This window comes from Mobula hypostoma, chromosome 4 (assembly GCF_963921235.1).
Source record: "Mobula hypostoma chromosome 4, sMobHyp1.1, whole genome shotgun sequence".
Lineage (NCBI taxonomy): Eukaryota > Metazoa > Chordata > Chondrichthyes > Myliobatiformes > Myliobatidae > Mobula > Mobula hypostoma.
This window is the reverse complement of record NC_086100.1, coordinates 86367721-86390287: the sequence shown is the minus strand read 5'-3', so window position 1 is coordinate 86390287 and position 22567 is coordinate 86367721. Positions and strand designations below refer to the sequence as shown.

General features: G+C 43.5%; 1 long non-coding RNA gene across 1 annotated transcript; it reads right to left on the bottom strand.

Moving 5' to 3' along the window:
* Window positions 1-16833: 16833 nt before the first annotated feature.
* On the bottom strand, window positions 16834-21895 carry LOC134344866 (uncharacterized). The gene is made up of 3 exons (XR_010017544.1): window positions 21830-21895; window positions 21652-21714; window positions 16834-16971 (listed from the first exon to the last, which is right to left on the bottom strand). It is a non-coding gene; the product is annotated as an uncharacterized LOC134344866 (long non-coding RNA).
* Window positions 21896-22567: the final 672 nt, after the last annotated feature.

Sequence of the window (22567 nt, the reverse complement as noted above, 5' to 3'; positions counted from 1 at the left end):
TCCTCCCCACTTCTCGCCACATCACCTAAATGACTGGTGGCATTAAGACATTTTAATTGTGTCTATCTACATATTTTCTCAACAATGTGGATTCTAGCAAATCTGAAGCTCAAAATTACCATACCAATCTCTGAATTCATAAAATTCTCGTATTTTTAATCTTGGCTCATGGAATTTGAGTCTCGAATTTGGGGGATTTTCAAGCTACCATCTCTATACCTAGAATACAAATACCATCAATACAACTGGAGGGGAACTGTAAAACCTCCTTCTGGAGGCTCCAGACTGTTGCATCCAGCTTGGATGGAACGTTCTGGAAAGCCTCATGAAGTATTAATGAAGAATGAAGTCAAGTGAATCTTTTGGGTAGGTTGAAGCCCAGTACTCGAGATATTCCTACCCCATCCCTTGAGTTTAATTATTCAGTCTTGTCTGGAACACCCAATCCAGGGGTTGATCCCAGCACCAAGATACTTTTTGATATACAATAAATAAACACACAATATTTCACCTCCATTAAAAAAAATGATTATTGAGAGAATTAAATAGGAATGCTTTTCCCCTTGAATTCCATATAAAAGTCCTGTTGAGATTAACCTCAAGGCTTGTCTTCTTCCAGAAATTTTCCAAGACATTGAGGTTCCTGAGCAAGCCCTTGTGAGAATCACTTGGAACTGCAGCATCATCAGCAAAGGCTGGGATTGTACATGACGATGTGTCAGCAAGATGGAACTGGACCCATCCTTACCTAATGAACATAAAAGAGTGTCCAAAACTATGTAAAATAATATTGGGGAAAGCTGGTCTCCTTGATTTACTCACCTTAGAATTTACTCACCTTTACGTGTTTGGAAGTTAAGTACGTGTGTGCCACAGTGAGCATACCTCTGAGTTAAAATGGGATGTACTGATTCACATTTTTGATGTTGTGTATAAGGTACAGGGTTGGTGGGATTCTAATGTTGTTGGTATTTAAGAATTACCACTACCGTATTGGTTTTGTATATTTTGGTATATTTATTCCATACTGCATATGTAACAAGGGTCTGGACTGAAATTAATCTGAGATTGTAACAGCAGGAACAGCGTATTTTTTGTCATTTTTATTTTGATACTGTCTTTCTGCATTAAAACATCTAAAACAGATAAAGGAATTAAAGACCTGAATAATTATTTATTGTTCTCTGTGTGTATTTTTTTTTCAGGCTACAAAACTAGTTAGTACCTTTGGGGCTTTACCTCAACTATTAATTAAAATGTTATTGTTGGTCTTGTTGAGTGCCATCGAGTCATCGTCAACTCATGGCGACCCAATGGATAGTGTAGATCTCCATTGGGTTTTACCAGTAATTTACCTAAAATCTTAAAATAGATACTTTCGGGGTGGCTTCAGGGTGATCTCTTTGTTCACAGCTCGATGGAGATTATTACATATTCCCGTTTCAGCATGCAACAGTTGAGAATCACAACTGCATCCGAGGTCTACACAGTTAATAAAGATGTTTTAATGCGAATGAACTATCTATCCCTGCTTAAAACTGACAGAAACAAAGCCGCTTGTAAGACTCTGAAAACTTGTGCCAACCAAATGGCAGGTGTATTCAAGGATATTTTCAATCTCTCACTGCTTTGGTGGAAAGTTCCCATCTGCATCAAAAAGGCAACAATTATACCAGTGCCCAAGAACAGCAATGTGAGCTGCCTTAATGACTATCATCCAGTAGCATTCACATCTACAACGATGAAATGCACAGAGAGGTTGGTCATGACTAGTATAAATTCCTGTCTCAGCAAGGACCTGTACCCACTGCAATTTGCCTATCGCCACAATAGTTCTACGGCAAATGCAATCTCAATGGCTCTTCACCCTGCCTTATATCACCTGGATAATCTAAACATCTATGTCAGGATGGTGTTCATTGCCAAAGCTCAGTGCTTAACATCATCATTCCTATAGTCCTGATCGATAAGCTACAGCACCTAGGCCTCTGTAACTGGATCCTCAATTTACAAACCAAAAAGTGATAATATCTCCTCCTTGCTGACAATCAACACTGACGCACCTCAGAGATGTGCACTTAGCCCACTGCTCTTTTCTCTCTATGTCCATGACTGCGTGGCTATGTATGGCTCAGATGCCATCAAGAATTAATGGGTGATACAAACATTGTTGGTAGAATCTCAGATGGAGTTGAGAGGGTGTGCAGAATGAGATATACTAGTTAGTTGAGTGGCAACACAGCAAGAGCATTGCACTCAACTTCAGCAAGACCTACGAGCTGACTTTGGACTTCAGAAGGGATAGGATGAGTGAGCACAAATTAATTCTCATCGAGGAATCAGAAGTGGAGAGAGTGACCAATATGAATTTTCTGGGTGTCAAGATCTGAGGACCTAACCTGTACTCAACATATTGATACAGATATAAAGAAGGCAAGACAGTGGCTATATTTCATTTGGAGTTTGAGAAGATTTTGTTTGCCAACTGAAACACTCAAAAACTTTCACAAGTGTACCATGCAGAGTGTTGTGACTGGCTGCATCACCATCTGATATGGATGGTGTATGAGCTACTGCACAAGATGTAAGTAAGTTGCTGAAACTATTTAAATTAGGCAGCTCCATCATGGGTACCAGCCTTCATAATATTCAAGGTATCTTCAAGGAGTGGTGCGTTTATGAAGGCATCGTTCACCATTAAGGATCCCCACCACCAAGTGCATGCCTTCTTCCCACTGTTACAGTTGCGAAGGAGGTACTGAGGTCTGAAGGCACATTCTCAGTGATTCAGGAACAGCTTGTTTCCCTCGCTCACCTGATTTCTAATGAACAATTAACCCATTAACACTACTTCACTAGTTTTTCATTTCACTTTTTTTGCACAACTTATTTTTAACTGAACTATTTAATAGAAACATAGAAACATAGAAAATAGGTGCAGGAGTAGGCCATTCGGCCCTTCGAGCCTGCACAGCCATTTATTATGATCATGGCTGATTCTCCAACTCAGAACCCCGCCCCAGCCTTCCCTCCATACCCCCTGACCCCCGTAGCCACAAGGGCCATATCTAACTCCCTCTTAAACATAGCCAATGAACTGGCCTCAACAGTTTGCTGTGGCAGAATATTCCACAGATTCACCCACTCTCTGTGTGAAGAAGTTTTTCCTAATCTCGGTCCTAAAAGGCTTCCCCTCTATCCTCAAACTGTGGCCCCTCATTCTGGACCTCCCCAACATCGGGAACAATCTTCCCGCATCTAGCCTGTCCAATCCCTTTAGGATCTTATACGTTTCAATCAGATCCCCCCTCAATCTTCTAAATTCCAACGAGTACAAGCCCAGTTCATCCAGTCTTTCTTCATATGAAAGACCTGCCATCCCAGGAATCAATCTGGTGAACCTTCTTTGTACTCCCTCTATGGCAAAGATGTCTTTCCTCAGATTAGGGGACCAAAACTGCACACAATACTCCAGGTGTGGTCTCACCAAGGCCTTGTACAACTGCAGTAGTACCTCCCTGCTCCTGTACTCGAATCCTCTCGCTATAAATGCCAGCATACCGTTCGCCTTTTTCACCGCCTGCTGTACCTGCATGCCCACTTTCAATGACTGGTAATAGATGCATATATACTCCATATAACTCAGTTCATTTCTCTATATTAATTCATCAAGTATTTTATTGTACTGCTGCCATAAAGTTAATAACTTTCATGACATATGCCAGTGATATTCATTCTGATTCTGATTCACTTCCCTACCTTAATCAATCTCTCCTATCTCACCCACTGAAGCTTGTAACTCCTCCAGAGTTGTCACAGGTCTCTTGGTGGCCTCCCTCACTAGTCCCTTCTTGCATGGTCACTCAGTTTTTGAGGATGGCCTGGTCTAGGCAGATTTGCATATGTGCCATATTCTTTCCATTTCTTCACGATCGACTTAACTGTAGTCCAAGGGATATTCGGTGACTTGGAAATTTTTGTTGTGTGGAGTTGCTTGAGAGTTCTTTTGTCTTTGTTGTGTAGTTTTTGCCAGGATACTGACTCACCAGCAGTTGGATTTTCCTGATATAGGTGTATTTTTACAACGATCAATTGAAACACCTTGACTGCACACAGGTAGTGGGGAGAAGCCAGAGCCAGAATGTGAACATTGAAGAGAGCAGTGATTAAAAGTGAGGCAAGTTCGGTGCAGCAGCCACGGTCAGAGTGGGTAATCTTTGAAAGGAGAGGCTTTGGATAGAGAGGGCTGAGTAAGATGCCGAGTAAAAGAGCCTAATAATCCACAAATCTGATGCTTTTCCTCTCACACCACTCCTTTGCGACATATTTAATAGCACATATCTATTTCTAGTAATCCTGAGATTATAACCCTACTATTTATCTTTCCATCTCGCTCCCTAAAATCATCTTGCAGGACCTCTTCCATACTCCTGCCTATGTCATTGGTACCAATTTTCAGATGCTCACCTCTTCTCTTAGAATATTCTGTACCCACTGTGAGACCAGGGAGGCAACACACCATTCTGGAGTCCCAGCTGTGGCCACAGTAATGTCTGTCTGTGCTCTTTGTAGTCAAGTTCCATATTGATATCACTCTGCCTGATAACACCTTTCCCTTCTTAGTCCCAGAGGTAGATAAGGTGCCACTGGTCCATCTCTGGAGCTGGCCTTAGAATGATCATTCCCTCCATGACAGTATCCAAGCTGTGTATGTGTTACTGAGGGAACTGCCAGACGGCAAAACAACTCTCTCCGCCTATTCCTCTAACTGCTTAGGAAAAGCAAATTCTAACACTGCAATGCAACAGGAAGCGGTCAGGATCAGATGGGTGTGTCTGTGAGTGAGGGAGGTAGAGGAATCCAGGAAATGTTGAAGGAGCCTACACATGAGTTTTCTAACAGATTGGAGAAATTGGGAAAGGGGAAGGGGGTGAAGTGGAGATGGGAAGTTGATTGGTAAAAGGGATATTAGTGCTGAAGAAGGGGGAATCTGATAGGAGGTGACAAAAGACCATGGAAGAATGGGAAGGGCAAGGAGCACCAGAGGGAGATGATGGACAGATAAGGAGATAAGGTGAGGAAGGAAAACAGGAATGGGGATGGGAATTCCTTTCCCTCCGGCTCTCTCTGATCAGGGGTGTGTTGCTGTTGTTCCGTTCGATCCTTGAACACTTTAGGTTGATTGCAAAAATCTTTCACATCCTGTGTCATTCTATCCCTGTAAGTCCCAGGCTCACCGCAACCTGTAATTACCCCATAAAGAAGTCACATTGCTCACTCCACCAATAATTCATAGGGGCTGAGGACCAGCGTGTGGTTTGGGGTTACCCGCAATCTCATCGGGATTCCCGGTAGTACATCAACCCATGCTAAGGAGAGCCCTTAACACCCATTCGTGAAATCCAGGAATGAAAAAGGTGTATGTTGTGGGGACAGGCCATTCAGGATTGTTGCTGGGTTTGCCATAATGGGATGCATTCTCAGCGTAGCCCTATTAAGGGTGGTATACTCTATTGTTAACCAATATGATCCTTTGGGCTTCTTTACTGGCCGTATAGGCAAGTTAGTAGTTGACACAGTCTCTCAGTGTTTTAGTTCCTTCACTATACACAGAACAGCTGTCAGTGCAGCTATGCTGGTGATGTTGTGCTCTCTGTTGCTTGGAAATGTGCACTTCCCCTGTCTTATTCACATTATTTCTCCCTTTCCTAAATCTATAATGGCCTCTGCTTCCCTTGGGATGTCTAGTCCATAGGTAGTGCTCTCATTATTTGGATAGACCCAGAAATACACAGGAAGCTGCACTCTCCCACCTCCGAGTATTTGTGACTCGGATCTTTCTGTTTTCACCGTTTTTCCTCCTACGTCAGTAATATAAATATCCTGTCTGGTTTTTGGCCAGGATAGGTCAGTTATTGATACCAATGCCCCTTGTCACCCGACATATCGCATTGCTGGTCCCCTAACAATGCTGGTGTGTACATCCGTCGGTCACCAGTACCTGCAGTGGGGGCCAGGACATCTCGGATCGAGTCCTTATCATTCTTAAGTGGGAGGGTAACTAGCCAGAGCTAGTACTTCATGAAGGTACCAATGACATAGAGTAGCTAGGAAGAGTGATGAATTTCTGCAAAGTAAGTTCAGGGAGTTGGGTGCAAAGTTAAGGTGCAGGACTGCCAGGTTTGTGATTTCAGGATTGCCTCCTGTGCCACATGCTCATAAGACCAGAAATAGGAAAATTATACAGTTGGACACATGACTAAGCAGTTGGTGTTAGAGGGATGGCGTGAGATTTTTGGATCTTTAGACTCTCTTCAAGGGAAGATGGGTCCGGTAAGAAGAGTCGGTTTGCACCAGAACTGGAGGGGGACTAATATCCGAGTGGGAAAGTTTGCTATTGCTACACAGATAGATGGGAACCAGAGTTCCAGAATAGATAGTCAAGAGGTTATGGAGACAGATGTTGTTAAGACTTCAGAAATGTCAAAAATCAAAAGATTGGGCATGGTGCAACAAATGTCCTAAGCTGCATATATTTCAGTGGAAGACATTTTGTAGGAATGGCAGATGAGCTCAGGGCATGGATCAACACATGGAATTATGATACTGTAGCCATTAATGATAATCCTGGGAATCACAGGCCAGTGAGTCATCCATCAGTGGTCAGGTAAGTATTGGAGAGGATTCTCAGCAATAGAATTTACAAGCAGTTGGTGAAGTGTAGTCTGATTAGGGATAGTCAGTATGGCTTTGTGAGGGGTAGGCCATGCCTCACAAGCCTGGATTCTTAATGATGTGACAAAACATTAATGAAGTCAGAGTAGTGGATGTGATGTATATAGATTTTAGTAAGGACCTTAACAAGGTTCTCTGTGGTTAGCTCATGCAGAAAATCGGAAGTAATAGATCTATATAAACCTGACTGTGCCGATTGAAAATTAGCTTGCGCACAGAAAGCAGCGGGCAGTAATAGATGGAGCACATTTTGCCCGGTATCTCGCATAGGGATTTTGGTGATTTTTTTGAATGACTTGGATAAGGAAGTGAAAGTGTGGATTAGTGATTTTGGAGCTGTCATCATTAGCCCATCAAGTCTGCATTTCCCTTCACTGTTTTCTATCTGCCACTTCTTTGTCTGTTCTCCTCAATCTATCCAAGGCTTCTGCAGACTTACTGCTTCCTCAGCAGAACCTCTACCACAAACTTGGCAACAAATCCATCAATTACCGCATCCACATGTTTAACATATTATGTGAAAATAAGTAGATCTAACTCCAACTTTTACGTACCACCACTAGTCACTGGGTAACTATGTGTGGTGATTCATTTTGGAAAGTCAGACTTGAGAAGGCAGAATTAATGACAGGATTCCTAACAGGAAGGATGAAGAAAAGAACTTGGCGCCCACGTCCATAGATCCCTCAAAGTTGCAGCACAAGTTGATAGAGTGATTGAGAAGGCATATGGTGTGTTGGTCTTCATTAGTCAGGGGTTGATTTCAAAAGCTGTGAGGTAATGTTGCAGATCTATAAACGTCTCTCTAGCCAACACTTGGAGCATTGTGTTGATTTCTGGTTGCCGCATAATAGGAAGGATATGGAAGTTTCAGGGAGAGTGAAGGGGAGATTCACCTCAATGATGCCAGGATTGGAAAACCTAGGTTGAGCGAGCTAGGGATTTTCACTTTGGACAGAAGGAAAATGATAGGTGAAATGATAGAGTTGTACAAGATAAGAAGCATAGATCAAGTAGACAGCCAGAAACTTTTCCCAGTGGTGGACATGACCAATACAAGGGGACCTAACTTTAAGATACTAGGAGGAAAGTATTTGGGGGAAGGTCAGAGGCAGGTCTTCTTCACAGAAATTGGCAAATGCATTGAACACACTACCAGGTGTGGTGGTAGAGGCAGATAAGAGACATTAAGGACATTTAAGAGACTCTTAGATAGGCATATGGAGAAAATAAAAATGGAGGGTAATGTGGGAGAGAAGGGTTAGATTATTACTCAAGTAGGCTAAAGAACTGGAAAAACACTGAGTCCAAATGGCTGATATTGTGTTGCATTGTTATGTGTTCAATGTTCTGTGCTCTAAATCAACAAGATTAGATCAATATGAAACTCCGACCCAACTAAGTCTTAAGGAAATGTGGAGGTGAGCAAGGAAGACAGACATTATTGGAAGATCACAGGAGATGATTAATGCTTGTATGGCAACAACATTCTACAATAATGTCAAAAATTAAAGGTAGAAGATACATTAATCAAAAGTTATACCAACAGAAAATTAAACATACCCTACGAAAATTCACATTAGTCACGGTAATGTAAGTAATATTTATCGATGTGACTGGGACACTCACTGCACCCAGTACCTCTGACCAGATGGTGTAAAGAACTCTGAATTTCCATTATTTTCATACACTGCATGCAAACTGCTATTTGGACAATCTGTCAAGTTTGGAAAATCTGTCAATTTAATTATGTCACTGATAGTGCAATAGAAGGTCCCAATTCATGATGTACTAATGCTGCATTGAATTAAACTTTTGCATGCAGGGGGGACGAATAAAGGTGTATAAAGGGGGGACAGGAGGATGAATATAGGGCGCTGGTGGAGGATTTTGTCAAGTGGTGCAAGTTGAACATCAGTAAAACTAAAGAGATGGTGATGGGTTTAGGACGTCTAAGCCTCCACTGCTCCCTGTTACTAATGGTGGTGAGGACGTGGATGTGGTGTGCACCTGGATGACAGACTTGAATGGAGCGTCAATACAGAGGCTGTGAACAAGAAAGGCCAGAGTGACCTCTACTTCATGAGGAGACTGAGGTGCTTTGGAGTATGCAGGCCTCTCCTCCACATGTTCTACCAGCTTTTTGTCCCTAGTACAATCTCTATGTGGTGGTGTGCTGGCGCAATGGCTTCAAGATGGGTGATGTCTACACAGGCTCAATAAGCTGATTAGAAAGGATGGGTCTGTTATAAGATTCAAACTGGACACACTGGAGGCTGTGGTTGAACAAAGGACCCGATGGAAAATCCTGGCAATTCTGGCAAAGTTTCTCACCCTCTGCATGCCACTTCGGCTGAACTGAGAAGCACTTTTAGTTAGAGACTAAGACAACTGTGCTGCTCCAAAGAGTGCTACATAAGGTCATTCTTACCCCCCAGCCATTAGGCTCTATAATGTGTCAACTGATAGCCGGGGAAGAGAGGACCCCCTTCTGTTTGACTGTGTAAGGTAACATATTTTTTTATTCTTCTTATTTCTTCTCTAATATTTGTATATCTGTGCACTTGGAATGCTGCTGTGACACTGTAATTTCCTTGAGGATCAGCAAAGTATCTATCTATGTATTTATTTATCAAAAGTCCACTTCAAAGAACTGTTTGCTAATTTACAGAGGCCAAATATAAGTTCTAAGAGATATCCTAACACATCCACTGGTTCATGACACAACCATACCATCAGAAATCATCAAGCATTTCTTCACAATTGCAATGGGCACCTCTCGCTTTCTCACTCTTTCTGTGTGTGAATGTGCACAGGAAGGGGTCAATAACTCTACTGAGTGTTTTTTACAGACTACCCAATAGTAACAGGGACATCGAGGAGCAGATGGGGAGCCAGACTCTGGAAAGGTGTAATAATAACAGGGTTTTCGTGGTGGGAGATTTTAATTTCCCAAATATTGATTGACATCTCCCTAGAGCAAGGGGTTTAAATGGGGTGGTGTTTGTTAGGTGTTGTTCAGGAAGGCTTCCTGATATAATATGTAGATAAGCCTACAAGGGGAGTGGCTGTACATGAACTGGTATTGGGAAATGAACCTGGTCAGGTGTCAGGTCTTTCAGTGGGAGAGCATTTTGGAGGTAGTAAACACAATTCTATCTCTTTTACTATAGCATTGGTGAGGGATAGGAACAAACAAGTTAGGAAAGCATTTAATTGCAGTAAGGGGAAATTTGAAGCTATCAGGCAGGAACTTGAAAGCATAAATTTGGAACAGGTGTTCTCAGGGAAATGTACGGCAGAAATGTGGCAAATGTTCAGGGGATATTTGCGTGGCATTCTGCAAAGATACGTTACAATGAGACAGGGAAAGGATGGTAGGGTACAGCAACCATGGTGTACAAAGACTGTTGAAAATCTAGACAAGAATAAAAGAAAATCTGATGAAAGGTTCGAAAAAATAGGTAATGACAGAGATCTAGAAGATTATCAGTCGAGTAGGAAGGAGATTATGAATGAAATTATGAGGGTCAGAAGGGGCCATGAGAAGGCCGTAGTGAGCGGGATTAAGGAAAACCCTAAGGCATTTTACAAGTATGTGATGAGCAAGAGGATAAAACATGAGAGAATAGGACCAATCAAGTGTGACAGTTGGATAAGTCTCTGGGACTGAACAAGAAGTACCCAAGGTTACTGTGGCAGTCGAGGGAGGAGATTGCTGAGCCTCTGACAATGATCTTTACTTCATCAATGGGGACAGGAGAGGTTCTGGAGGACTGGACAGTTGCAGATGTTGTTCACTTATTCAAGAAAGGGAGCGGAGATAGTCCATGAAATTATAGACCTGTTAGACTTACTTCAGTGGTTGGTAAGTTGATGGAAAAGATCCTGAAAGGCAGGATTTATGAAGATTTGGAGGGGCATAATATGATTAGAAATAGTCAGCATGGCTTTGTCAAAGGCAGTTCATACCTTAGCAGCCTGACTGAATTTTTTGAGGATGTGAATAAATACATTGATGAAGGTAGAGTAGTAGATGTAGTGTATATGGATTTCAGCAAAGTATTTGATAACATACCCCATGCAAGGAGGCATGGGATCCAAGGGGACCTTACTTTGTGGATCCAGAATTGGCTTGCCCACAGAAAGCAAAGAGTGATTGTAAATGGTTCATATTCTACATGGAGGTTGGTGACCAGTGGTGTGCCTCAGGGATCTGTTCTGGGACCCCTTCTCTTCCTCATTTTTATAAAGTACCTGTATGAGGAAGTGGATGGATGGGTTAGTAAATTTGCTGATGACATGAAGGTTAGGGGTGTTGTGGATAGTGTGGGGTTCTGTCAGAGGTTACAGCGGGACATGGATAGGATGCAAAACTGGGCTGAGAAGTTGCAGGTGGAGTTCAACCCAGATAAATGTGAGGTGCTTCACTTTTGGTAGGTCAAATATGATGGCAGAATATAGTATTAATAGTAAGACCCTTGGCAGTGTGGAGGATCAGAGGAATCTTTGGTTCCGAGTCCATGGGACACTCAAAGCTGCTGTTCAGGTTGACTCTGTGGGTAAGAAAGCATATGGTTCATTGGTCTTCATCAATCGTGGAATTGAATTTAAGGGCCGAGAGGTAATGTTGCAGCTACATCGGACCCTGGTCAGACCCCACTTGGAGTACTGTGCTCAATTCTGGTTGTCTCACTACAGGAAGAATATGGAAACCTTAGAAAGGGTGCAGAAGAGATATACAAGAGCATTGCCTGGATTGGGGAGCATGTCTTATGAGAATAGCTTGAGTGAACTTGGCCTTTTGTCCTTGGAGCAGCATGGTTGAGAGGTGACCTGATAGAGGTGTATAAGATGATGAAAGGCATTGATCGCATAGATAGCCAGAGGCTTTTCTCCAGGACTGAAATGGCTAACATGAGAGGGCACAGATTTAAAGTGCTGGAAGTAGGTATAGAGGAGATGTCAGGGGTAAGTTCTATATGCAGAGTGCTGTGTGCGTGGAATGGGCTGCCTGCGACGGTGGTGGAGGCGGATACAATAAGGTATTTTAAGAGACTCCTAGATAGGCAATGGAGCTTAGAAAAGTAGAGGGCTAAGTTAACCCCAGATAATTTCTAAAGTAAGTGCATGTTTGGCACGGCATTGTGGTCCGAAGGGCCTGTATTGTGCTGTAGGTTTTCTATGTTTCTATGTGTATGCCCACATATGTAAATATGTTTGAGTTTCTGCAAGTGTGTGTGTGTGTGTGTGTGTGTGTGTGTGTGTGTGTGTGTATATACCTGTGTCTGTGCATGTCTGTGTTTCTGTGTCTGTTGTGTCTGTGTAGCCGTGTCCATTCTAAGATTGCAAATGTGATCTCTAATTCTGTCAGTGCATTAACCGTGACAAGTGCAATGATATTGTGGATTTTTTCTTGAACTGCTCTCAGATACCGGATGCATCACTGCATCTCAAGTCACTAATTGGCATCCCGTCTTGATCTCTAATCTGTTGATCGAGCAGTCCACGTGTGGAGGAAATACCTTCTTATTTCAACTTTTCCAAGATGGCATGAAAGCCATCTTAAAGACAGCCCTCTCTCACAGCTATCACTACACAGCAAAAACACCGTAAATTCCACCTGAGCCACGGCATAAGGGACAATTCTGCTGAAGGTTTGCTGTCAAAATGCCACAAATGGCTGGCATTGGGTCTTTATCCATCATGCCCATGAGATTACCAAGGCAAAACATGACATTATGCTGGTGAGAGCTGAAGTATCACTCCCAACCCGCACTGGAAAGAAATGGCTTGTTAACTGTGCAGAGAGTGTTTGGTGCTTGAAAGTCAAAAGAGTACAGATGATGAAAATCTGAAATAAATCATAACATACCAGACAGCAGAAGTAGAGTGGAAACCAGAAATTATTGATCCAATACAATGAAATTTCATCCAGCTCAGAAGATCAAACATTTCTAATGTTCACATGTTTTTTGTTCTTCCAATGAAAAATACCTGTCGTAAACATCAAACCTGTTACACCTTCACAGATGAATTGCAGCTAAACCAATCATCTCCAAGCACTGATCGTGGAGTTAAAATCGATTCTCATAGAATTTATCACATGCTCCATCAGTGCCTCAATCTGGGCAACAAAACCGTGAAATCAAAATATTGCATTCCAATAGTTTCAGGCACACGTTGGTATTAGTGAGTAAATAAGAGTTTACATCTTTATTTAAAATCTTGACATGAAAGAGAATGTTGCAAATGCACTGTGTGTATGTATGACAGTTATGTAGAGAGAGAAACTGAGTTAAAGTTAGGGGCTGATGACTTTCACATGACATACCCAGTTCTATCACAAACTGCAAAACCATTTCACTGATATTTTAATTCAACGTTGCACCTTGCAGTGTATAATGTGGAGCGAACACTACTGGCCAAAGACATTGATGTGGAGATGGGTGTAGTGAGAGAAGAGCTCATCATGTAGATTTATGATGAGGAACATTGGAGATTGAAGCTTAGACCTACAGGGAATGTTCAGCATTGAAGAAAGGGGAATACCAGACAGGCAGAGGATTCATAGTGAGCAGTGGCTCTGGGAACCAAGATAGGACAGGGGTGCTGCAAGTCTAAACATAACATGACAAATGGCCAGAAGTATGTTAGAATTCATGAACTGCAGTCAATTTTGACGACAAAGTTGAAAGAAGAAAGGAAGCACTGCATGCGCTGTGAGAGGAAGTGGAATTGTGGACCAGGACAACTTTGAAAGAAAATGATGGAGCTGCTGCAGAGAGAGGCCAACACTGGGGCTCAACTGTGATTTCAGATGAACAGCCTTTTCCACTGGTATCTTTCTGGCCAGTAGGGAGTTACACAGTTGGAAACGTCCTTCAGCCCATCAAGTCAACACTGACTATCAAGCACCCATTTCCACTGATTCTACACTAATAAATCCACCCCCCATAATCCTGTCAATTACTACCACTCACTTGCACACTTGGAGCAATTTATTGTAGCCAATTAACCAAACAACCAGCAGGTTTTATGGAATGTGGAGGAAAATGGAGCACCCAGATGAGTTTCACAAATTCATAGTGAGAGCATGCAAACTGCACACAAACAACACCCAGTGTTCATACGCCAAATTTGTGAAACAGCTGCTCTAATAGATTTGCTACTGTGATGTCTGATTGATCTCAGCTACTCATACCACAGATGCTGTTCGACTTGCCAGGCATTTTCAGTAACAATTGTAAATTGTGTCGCAACACTCCAGTATTGTGTTTCCCTCTCCTGTCCCCATTCAACTCATCACGCTTGCCCTTCTCCAGACAAATCAGATGCAAATTATAATCACTTTTCAAACAATTTCAAACATTTCATTGTTCTAATAAAGGTTATCCGCAGGAATTGTCATATCTGTTACCACTCCCATACAAGAAATGAAAATAAATCAGGAAATCTGGTTTCATTGACGTGTCAATGCTGGCTTCAACTTTGATCCACACATGACTAAGATCGGAGACAAAATTGAGATCTCACTGAATCTGGCAAGGGAACTCCCAACATGTTAAGCTGGACAGCAAGACAGTTAAAACAGAAAATACTGTACTACATTAATTTCCAGTACAGTTTGTTATCAGTGAGGAAACCAATGTCCATAGTTCCAAACGCCGGTTAGTTGTATGAATTGGTTTTACTTTTGCTATTACTCAGTAGGCAAAACTAGTGCTAATCTGAAAATGCACTGATATTATCCCTGGTCTACTTGTGATCAAGAAATGCCATAAAGTTAAGAACTTTCTGAATTCAACAAAGTAAAACTCATCAGATCCATGCGGATTAACAAAATTGTGAAAACTTGAAATATTTCCCATCAACAGCTTCTCCTTCAGTTTGCTGGCAGTGAAGGAATCAAACTTCTCTTATTTTGACACTCTAGAGGTTGAATCAAGTGCTTGAGTAAGGGCAGCTTTCATGCTCTCCTCTCATGAGGAGGAAGGACAAAATTTGTTTCAGGAACCTCACTTTGTTTCCCTCCATTGACTTGTAACCACACTTTCAGAGTGGTATGGATCAGATTTGGCATTTCAAAAAGAATTTAGTGCTTTCCTGACCTATATAAACTCTACTTGGGCTTCCAGCCGAGTACAGGTATCAGTTTTAACTGACAATTCAATGACAGAGCCTGCCAAATTGCCATCCCTCTTGCTCGAAAGATAAGCCCACTCCTGCTAGTGAGTTTGACATACAGAACCCCCAAGGTCAATGCCTTCTTGATGAACTCTAGCCCTGTGAAGGCTTAGTACCAGGTAAGGGGTCAATGGAGTATTCATATGGCCAATGTAGGGGCAGGGAGGTGGCCTTCTTTTTACTGAAGACCTTAAGAAGATCAGCATATTCAGCGGAAAGTCAGACATGTCCAAATTAGTAGTTGTCACAGTAGGGGATTTGCGGACCGGTGCTTGACCTGGACCCAAACAGATTGATATGCATGCCGGTCCCCACACTTGGAGTGGGTTTCGGGACCAGTTAATCTGTGGGTTATGTTGGGATAACCAGGGGAGGCCAGGACCCAGAGGCAACTATTCAGCTAGCCTGTAGCTACCTTCCATTGGACAGGTTGGAGGGGTTCGGTGGAAAGGTGAGGTTGACCATCCAGGGCATTGTTGTTGATCTTTACTCTCTTTTTATGAGTGGGAACTCTCCATCTTTGCATTGAGAGATGTCCATGAAATTCCTGACTGCTCCAGAGTTGACAAATTCCTAAGGTTCATGATTCATGTACCCCTATGACAAAGAAGCTGGAAGCTTCACACAATTAGGGTCACTGATTCGGGGAGAACTGAACCATCAGGACTAACCTCCCTGCCAACAGGCATCCTCTTTTAGAGGATGTTCTTCTGCCCCAATCTCATCCTCTTGCGAGAGGCACATGCATGCCACTTGTGTAGGCTCTTGCATGTACTGGGTACTGGGTACTGAGTGACGAGGCAGATGGTGATCCAAGAATAGGAAGCTGGAGACATTCTTTCCCTGTGCCACTGACTTATCCGGTTGTCAATGTGAATAGTCAGATTAATCAAGTCATCTAGACTGTCCTGCTTGCCTTGGACAGTGATCACCATGATCCTTGAGTGCAGTTCGTGCTGGAAGGCAGTGATGAAGGATCTCTTGTTCCACCCCATCTCCAATGCAAGCGTGCAAAAATTAACTGTGTAGTTCTGCATCGTTCCTTCATCTTGACGCAGGCCCGGGAATCATTGGGCAACTCCCTGACCCCATATTGGAATGTCATATGCTCTCGTTAGCTCAACAACAAAATGACTGGGCTGTGGGTGTTAATCAGGGCGAGTGAAGGTCCATCCAGGAGATTTATCATGCCTGGCACTTTACACACATCATCACCAAGCTGACCAGGTTGACCTTGGAAAGTCAATGGGTAATGAATCTTCTGTAACCATCAGGGTCATCACCAGAGTTTTTGCCTGGTGGGGGAATATGTGGTTTGGGTATGGACACAGCAGTTTTTTCATTTGTGGCTGAGGGTTTTGGAGCAGCAGTAAAGGAGGACTTGTGAGATTCTGGAAGTGGGACTGGTGTGGCCAATGGCTGCTGAATTACATTTGCAAAAATGCTAATGCTGTCAGCTGATGCTGGGTGTCCACTGTGACTTCACGGACCGCAGCTGTGAGAGCAGAAATGACTCCAGTTGCCTTTGGTGAGTGGCTGAACTGTTGCTGCAAGGGATGACATCTGTTCCTTCAGATGAGACTGGGCTCGTCAAACTGAGATTATCTGCTGCATTCCTTTGATCACTTGCCCCAAAACAGATTCAATCACCTGTAACTCCTCCCCTATCTGCTCAATGATTCTCACGGCTGCTCTGTCTCTGCTGGGTCTATCTTGTGGTTGAGACTTGCTGTCAGAACATTCAGATATGGCCCAAATGCAGAGAAAGAGACACTAAGGCAGGTCGACAGTTCACTGACATTCCTGAGACCAGCTGCAGGATTTCAAGGAAAAGGAAAACAATAAATGCTAAGCCAAAAAGGTTGTTAACTGAAACTCTGAAACTGGAAAGTTAAACGCTAATACCGTGGCGGGGAAGCAATACCAATTTACTAAACGAATGCTGCTCCTTTCCAGTGTCAGCCAAGATGATAGTCCTCTTTCCCAGACAAGGATGAAGGTAAGCAGGGAGGTTAATGTTGCCGTGCTTTTGGTCAAGTTTCGACAGGACTGCAAAGGAAAGAAGGGAGTTAAATACTGCCATAGTGAAACATTTATTAGCTGGAACATGTATTTGCATGAGCACAGTTGCTGAACCAGTTGCGCAGCCCATCTGCAAGAGCTCGTAGACCCCGCAGTAGAGTCCGTCGCTGTGACATGTTCCTTATGTTTGTATCAGCAGTGAACAGTTTATCTGACATCCTTACTGACCTTTTTTTCTTTTATTTCTATAGTCTGGCTTGCTGTAGACCATTCTATACAGCATTGCCCACACTTTACAGCATCAGTAAAAAATTACACAGGCAAAGGAGTTTAAATGGCCCTTACCAGCCACTTTATTTCACTATCAAATAAGTTCCTTTTGTTCGAGTAATTACGCTGCCCAACATTTTTGCTACTTTCACTGACTTGTTTCTGTTTCTCAGGGTTTTAGACCTGAAATATTTCCAAAGCTGATGTTTGACCTGCTGAGCTCTTCCAGCACTTTTTAATTATTTCACAGAATAGGCCATTCCGGCCCTCAAATCCGTACTGCCCAGGAACAATAACCCTCCAACCCTAACCCTAGCCTAGTGGCAGGACAATTTACTATGACCAATTAATCTACCAGCTTGGGACTGTGGGGAAAACCATAGATGAAACTGACGCAGTCATGGGGAGACCGCACAAACTCATTACGGGCAGCAGTAGGTTTTGAACCTGAGTCTCCTGCACTATACAGCATTGTGCTCACCATGATGTCACCGTGCTTTACACAGAATTAAACAAATATCCTGTCTCCCGCAAACTTGTGACATTCAAAGGCACCAACAATATCTCACTGCTGTGGTTGGAATTTCCCACCTGCTTCAAAAGGGCATTAACCAGGCCAGTGCCCAAGAAGGGCATGTAAGGTGCCCCAGTGACTATCATCAAATTGAACTCATATCCACTGCGATGATGTGATTTGACAGGTTGATCATGATAAAATTAAACCCTGCAATTTAAAGACAAGGACCCACTACAGTTTGTGTACTGCCACAATAGTTCTACAGTGGGTACAATCTCATTGGCTCTCCGTTCAGCTTTGCATCACCTGGACAGCAGCAATACCTACATCAGGCTGCTGTTTATTGATTACTCCTCAGCTTTCAACAGTATCATCCCCTCAGCACAAATCAACAATCTTCTAAACCTGGGCCCCTGTACTTCCCTCTGCAACTGAATCATTGACTCCTCATTGAGAGACCATGGTCTGAGTGGATTGGAAATATTATCTCCTCTTCACTGACAATGAACATCTGTGCACGTCAAAGATGAGTGCTTAACCTAAGTAACACCCTCAAAATGCTGCAGCAACTCAGCAAATCAGGCAGCATTATGGAAAAGAGTAAACAGTCAATGATTTGTGCTGAGACCCTTATCAGGACTAGAAAGGAAGAGAAGTCAGAGGAAGGTGGGGGAAGGAGAGGAAGACGTATAAGACAGTAGGTGATAGGTGAAGTTGGGTGAACGGAAATGAATAAAGATCTGATGACACAACTGTTAATTGAAGAATCTCAGATGGTGACAAAGATGTCCAGAGGTGTAAGATATATCAGCTGATTGAATCACGTTACAACAATAACCTTGCACTCAAATTCAATAGGATCAAGGAATTGATTGTTGACTTCAGGAAGGGGAAATCATGAATAGACACCAGAAATCTTCTACAGATGTACTATGAAGAGCATTCAAATAGTACATGGGAGCCGTTGCACAGGACTTGAAAGAGCTTCATTGGTTTGCAGACTGAGCCAACTCCATCAAGAGCAAAAGCCTCTCCAGCATCAAATCTTTGCCTCTGGGACCTCAGGTTAATATAGACTATTCTGTCATACAACTAAGTCACCATGCAGGGAATCAAACTAAATGTCAGTAAAACCTAAGAGATCATTATTGAATGTAGGGGAAAGAAGCTGATCCCATCTTCATCAGGGATTTGGAAGTGGTGAGGGTCAAGAACATTACATTTTTTGGCACTTACGTATCAGATTTACATTCTTTGGCACTTACATGTCCTGTTCAGATTCGGCATGTCACCAAAAATTCGGACAACCTTATGTAGGTGGACGATGGATAGTATCCTAATGGGATGCATCGCGGCCTGGTATGGGAAACACCAGTGCCCCAAAATGGAAAGTGGCCAATGCAGCCTGGTCCCTCATGGCAAGGCCCTCTCCACCATTGAGCTCATTTACGTGGAGCACTGTCACACAAAAGCAGCATACACCCACCATCATTGAGTTTAATCACCTCGGACAAGAATCTTGTTCATTCTTGAATTATTTCCATATTTGCCTACTTATTTGCTCTTTCATTTAATGTGCCTGTTGTGGCCAATTACTCCCAATGGAGTGATTGCTCCCTTCCTTATTCTGACTTCAACGCACACTGAGAATCTCTGCATGGCATCCTCGCCTTCCACAGCCATGATACTACCCTCAATTAGTAATGCCACTCCACACCCCTCTTTTACCTCTCACATTGTCCCTTTTGAAGCATCTAAATCCTTGTGTATACAGCAGCCACTCCTGGTCTTGTGACAGCCAAGTCTCTGTAATACCACTATGTTGTAATTCCATGTACTGATCTTGTCACTACGTTCAGATATGGCCCAAGAGTGGGGAGAGAGAGAGAGAGAGAGACAGACAGACAGACATTGAAGTGGGTCAATAGTTCACAGCCTTTAATGCGAACAGAGTTAGAGGGAAAGAAAAACAATAAACGGTAGGCCAAACAGGGCCGTTAACTAAAACTCTCAAATGGAAAACAAAGTCAACACTGAGCTGAAAGGAATAACTAAATATAAAACAAATACCACTAGTGCTCATAGTCAGTTGATTCAAGAGTCCAATTTCTCAGGCAAGGCCAAATACAAGCAGGCATCGAAACGTTGCTGTGCTCTGCTCAACTCTCGACAAGCGCTATGATGAAAAATAATTAGTTGACACGTGTATCTTCATGGACAAGTGTAATTGCTGTATTGGCTGCACTGTCACATCTGTAATTGCAACAGGGCTCCTCTCCCTAGGCGCCTCAGACCTGTGTCCGCTGGAAGTCCCAGGTGAGTGACCTGTCCAAGATGCCCTTCGTTGGGATCCAAGAATGTTCTTCTGGACCATACCCTTCCAAGTCCACAAGGTATTGGAACGTGCCATGTACCTGGCAAGATGCCAGAAGGAGCTGCACCCCATATATTAGCAAACCATCTACCAAGTGGGAAGGAAGGGAAGGAAGGGTGACTGGACCCAGGGGAGAGTTGTAACCGGCTTGAGCTGGGAAGCATGGAACACTGGGTGGATCTTCAATGATGCTGGTAATCATAATCTATACCAACCATGAGTGTGACAGTCTCATGAAACGATGGGAGCTTGGAGAGGGCAATGAAGTGAGCAGCCTTGGAAAATCGATCCAAAACTACCAAAATAGTGGTGTTGCCATTAGACAGGGCCAGCCCAGCACTGAAAGCTACAGAGAGGTGGGACCAGGGGCGCTGGGGCACAGGCAGTGGATATAGACCCGTAGGATGCTGGGTTCAGCTTCATTTGCTGGGTTGTTCCCTTCCCTTCCCCCTCCTTCTGAAGCCTTGTCTGAAGCCTTGCCTGCAACCTTGTCTGCGTCATCGTCTGTATCGCTGTCAAGTTCTACCGCCACAGCAAGACCAGAGCCTTGCTGTGTCTAGATGAGGAACTGTCTTTCGTTGTTTGGAACTGTCTCTTTGTGTCCTCGCCTTTGCTAGGAAGGTCTGACCATTTGCGCGCTACCTTGAGTGGAGAACTGTCTCTCAGTGTTCCGTGTACGAGTCCTGGCCCTATGTTCTGCTCCCTAGAAGGGGTCCTGCCTCTGTGTAGAGCCCTGGCCCCAAGTCCTGTTCCCAAGGAGGGGTCCTGGCTCTGTGTTCCATGTCTCTGTGTTCCTGTCTCTCTCTCAAGACCAAGGCTCTGTGTTCCTTTTCTCCCAAGACCAAGGTTTTGTTTTCCTGTTCTGCCAAGACCAAGTCTCTGTGTTCCACACATGGCTTTGTGTTCCATGTTCCTGTTCTGCCAAGACCAAGTCTCTGTGTTTCCTGTTCTGCCAAGACCAAGGCTCTGTGTTCCTGTTCTCCTAAGACCACGGGTCTGTGTTCCTGTTTTGCCAAGACCGAGTCTCTGTTTTTCCTGTTCTCCCAAGACCAAGTCAAAGCTTTGGGTTCTCGTCCTGTCCATGTGCCTCATCCTGTGCAGGAGTTCCATGTCCAGTCCTGTAGCCACGTCATGTATTCACCTAGTTCCATGGTTTAAGCCCAAGTCAAGACCCAGGTTCTGGGTCCTTGTCCAGTCTCTGGCTCAGAGTCCAAGCCCAGGTTCCTAGTTCCCAGTTCCTTGTCCTGGTCCCGCTTTCCTAGCCAAAGTCCAGCTCCTAGTTTGTGCCCTGTCCCATCCCTAACTCTAGTCCAGTCCAGTTCCTTGTACTTCAGTGTCTGTGTCTGTGTCTTGCATTTGGGTCTGCTCCTCAGTGCCCCTGTATGACAATCAATCCACAACTACCAAAATGGTGGTGTTGCCATTAGACAGGGGCAGCCCAACGCTGAAATCTACTGAGAGGCGCTGAGACACAGGCAGTGGACATAGACCCGCAGGATGCCACAGGAGAATTCCCGAAGCAAACCCAGGCATCGAAGCAACTTACAATCCACCATTCTCGGTGGCCTGGAACATGCATTGTCGCACCGGCTGAGGTAACGGTCCAGACCTGAAAAGGGAATTAAAGAAAATGAGGAGTCAGTGGACAGGACCATGACAGCGATAGAGCCGAAATTCCAGATGAAGTGCCGATAAAATTTCCCAAACCCCATGAAGCGCCGTACCTGTTTGACTGTAGATGGTTTGGACCATTCTGAAGGCGTCTGAACTTTACTAGGGTCCATTTGAACACTGGATGGGATAAGTATATAGCACAAAAATGACACCTGGTCTTTATGGAACTTGCATTTTTCGGGCTTGGCATACATGTTATTTTGAAGAAGCTGTCTGACAACTCTCTGGACATGCTAGATGTGCTCCTGATGAAAGAGGGAATAGATAAGGATGTCATCTAAATACAGAAACACAAACTGGTTCAACGTGTCCCTCAGCACATTGTTAACCAAGGCCTGGAATAAAGCAGAGGCGTTAGCCAGACCAAAAGGCATCACCAGGTACTCATTGTGGCAATTAGAGGTGTTCAAAGCTCTCTTCCACTCATCCTCTTCTCTTATGCGAATCAGATTGTAAGCATTGTGCAGATCAACTTTGGAAAATATGCTTGCTACCTGGAAATATTCAAATGCAGACTATAGCTTCTCCCCTAACTGACCAGTGAATCTCAGGGTTTTTTTTTATATTTATATCTCCCTTCCCCTCTCCCATCTCCCCCCAACGATTTAGAAACTCAGTGACTCAATGCAAAACATATCCAGGTGCAGACTGTAATAGTGACCATATCCCAGTAGTATGTCATGTAAAAGTAGAACTTAAACAAATAAAGAATCAAAGACCTGATCAATCCCTTGACTACTTGCAATTAATTAAAGAAGAAAACTGAAGACAAAAATTTACAATTGAAG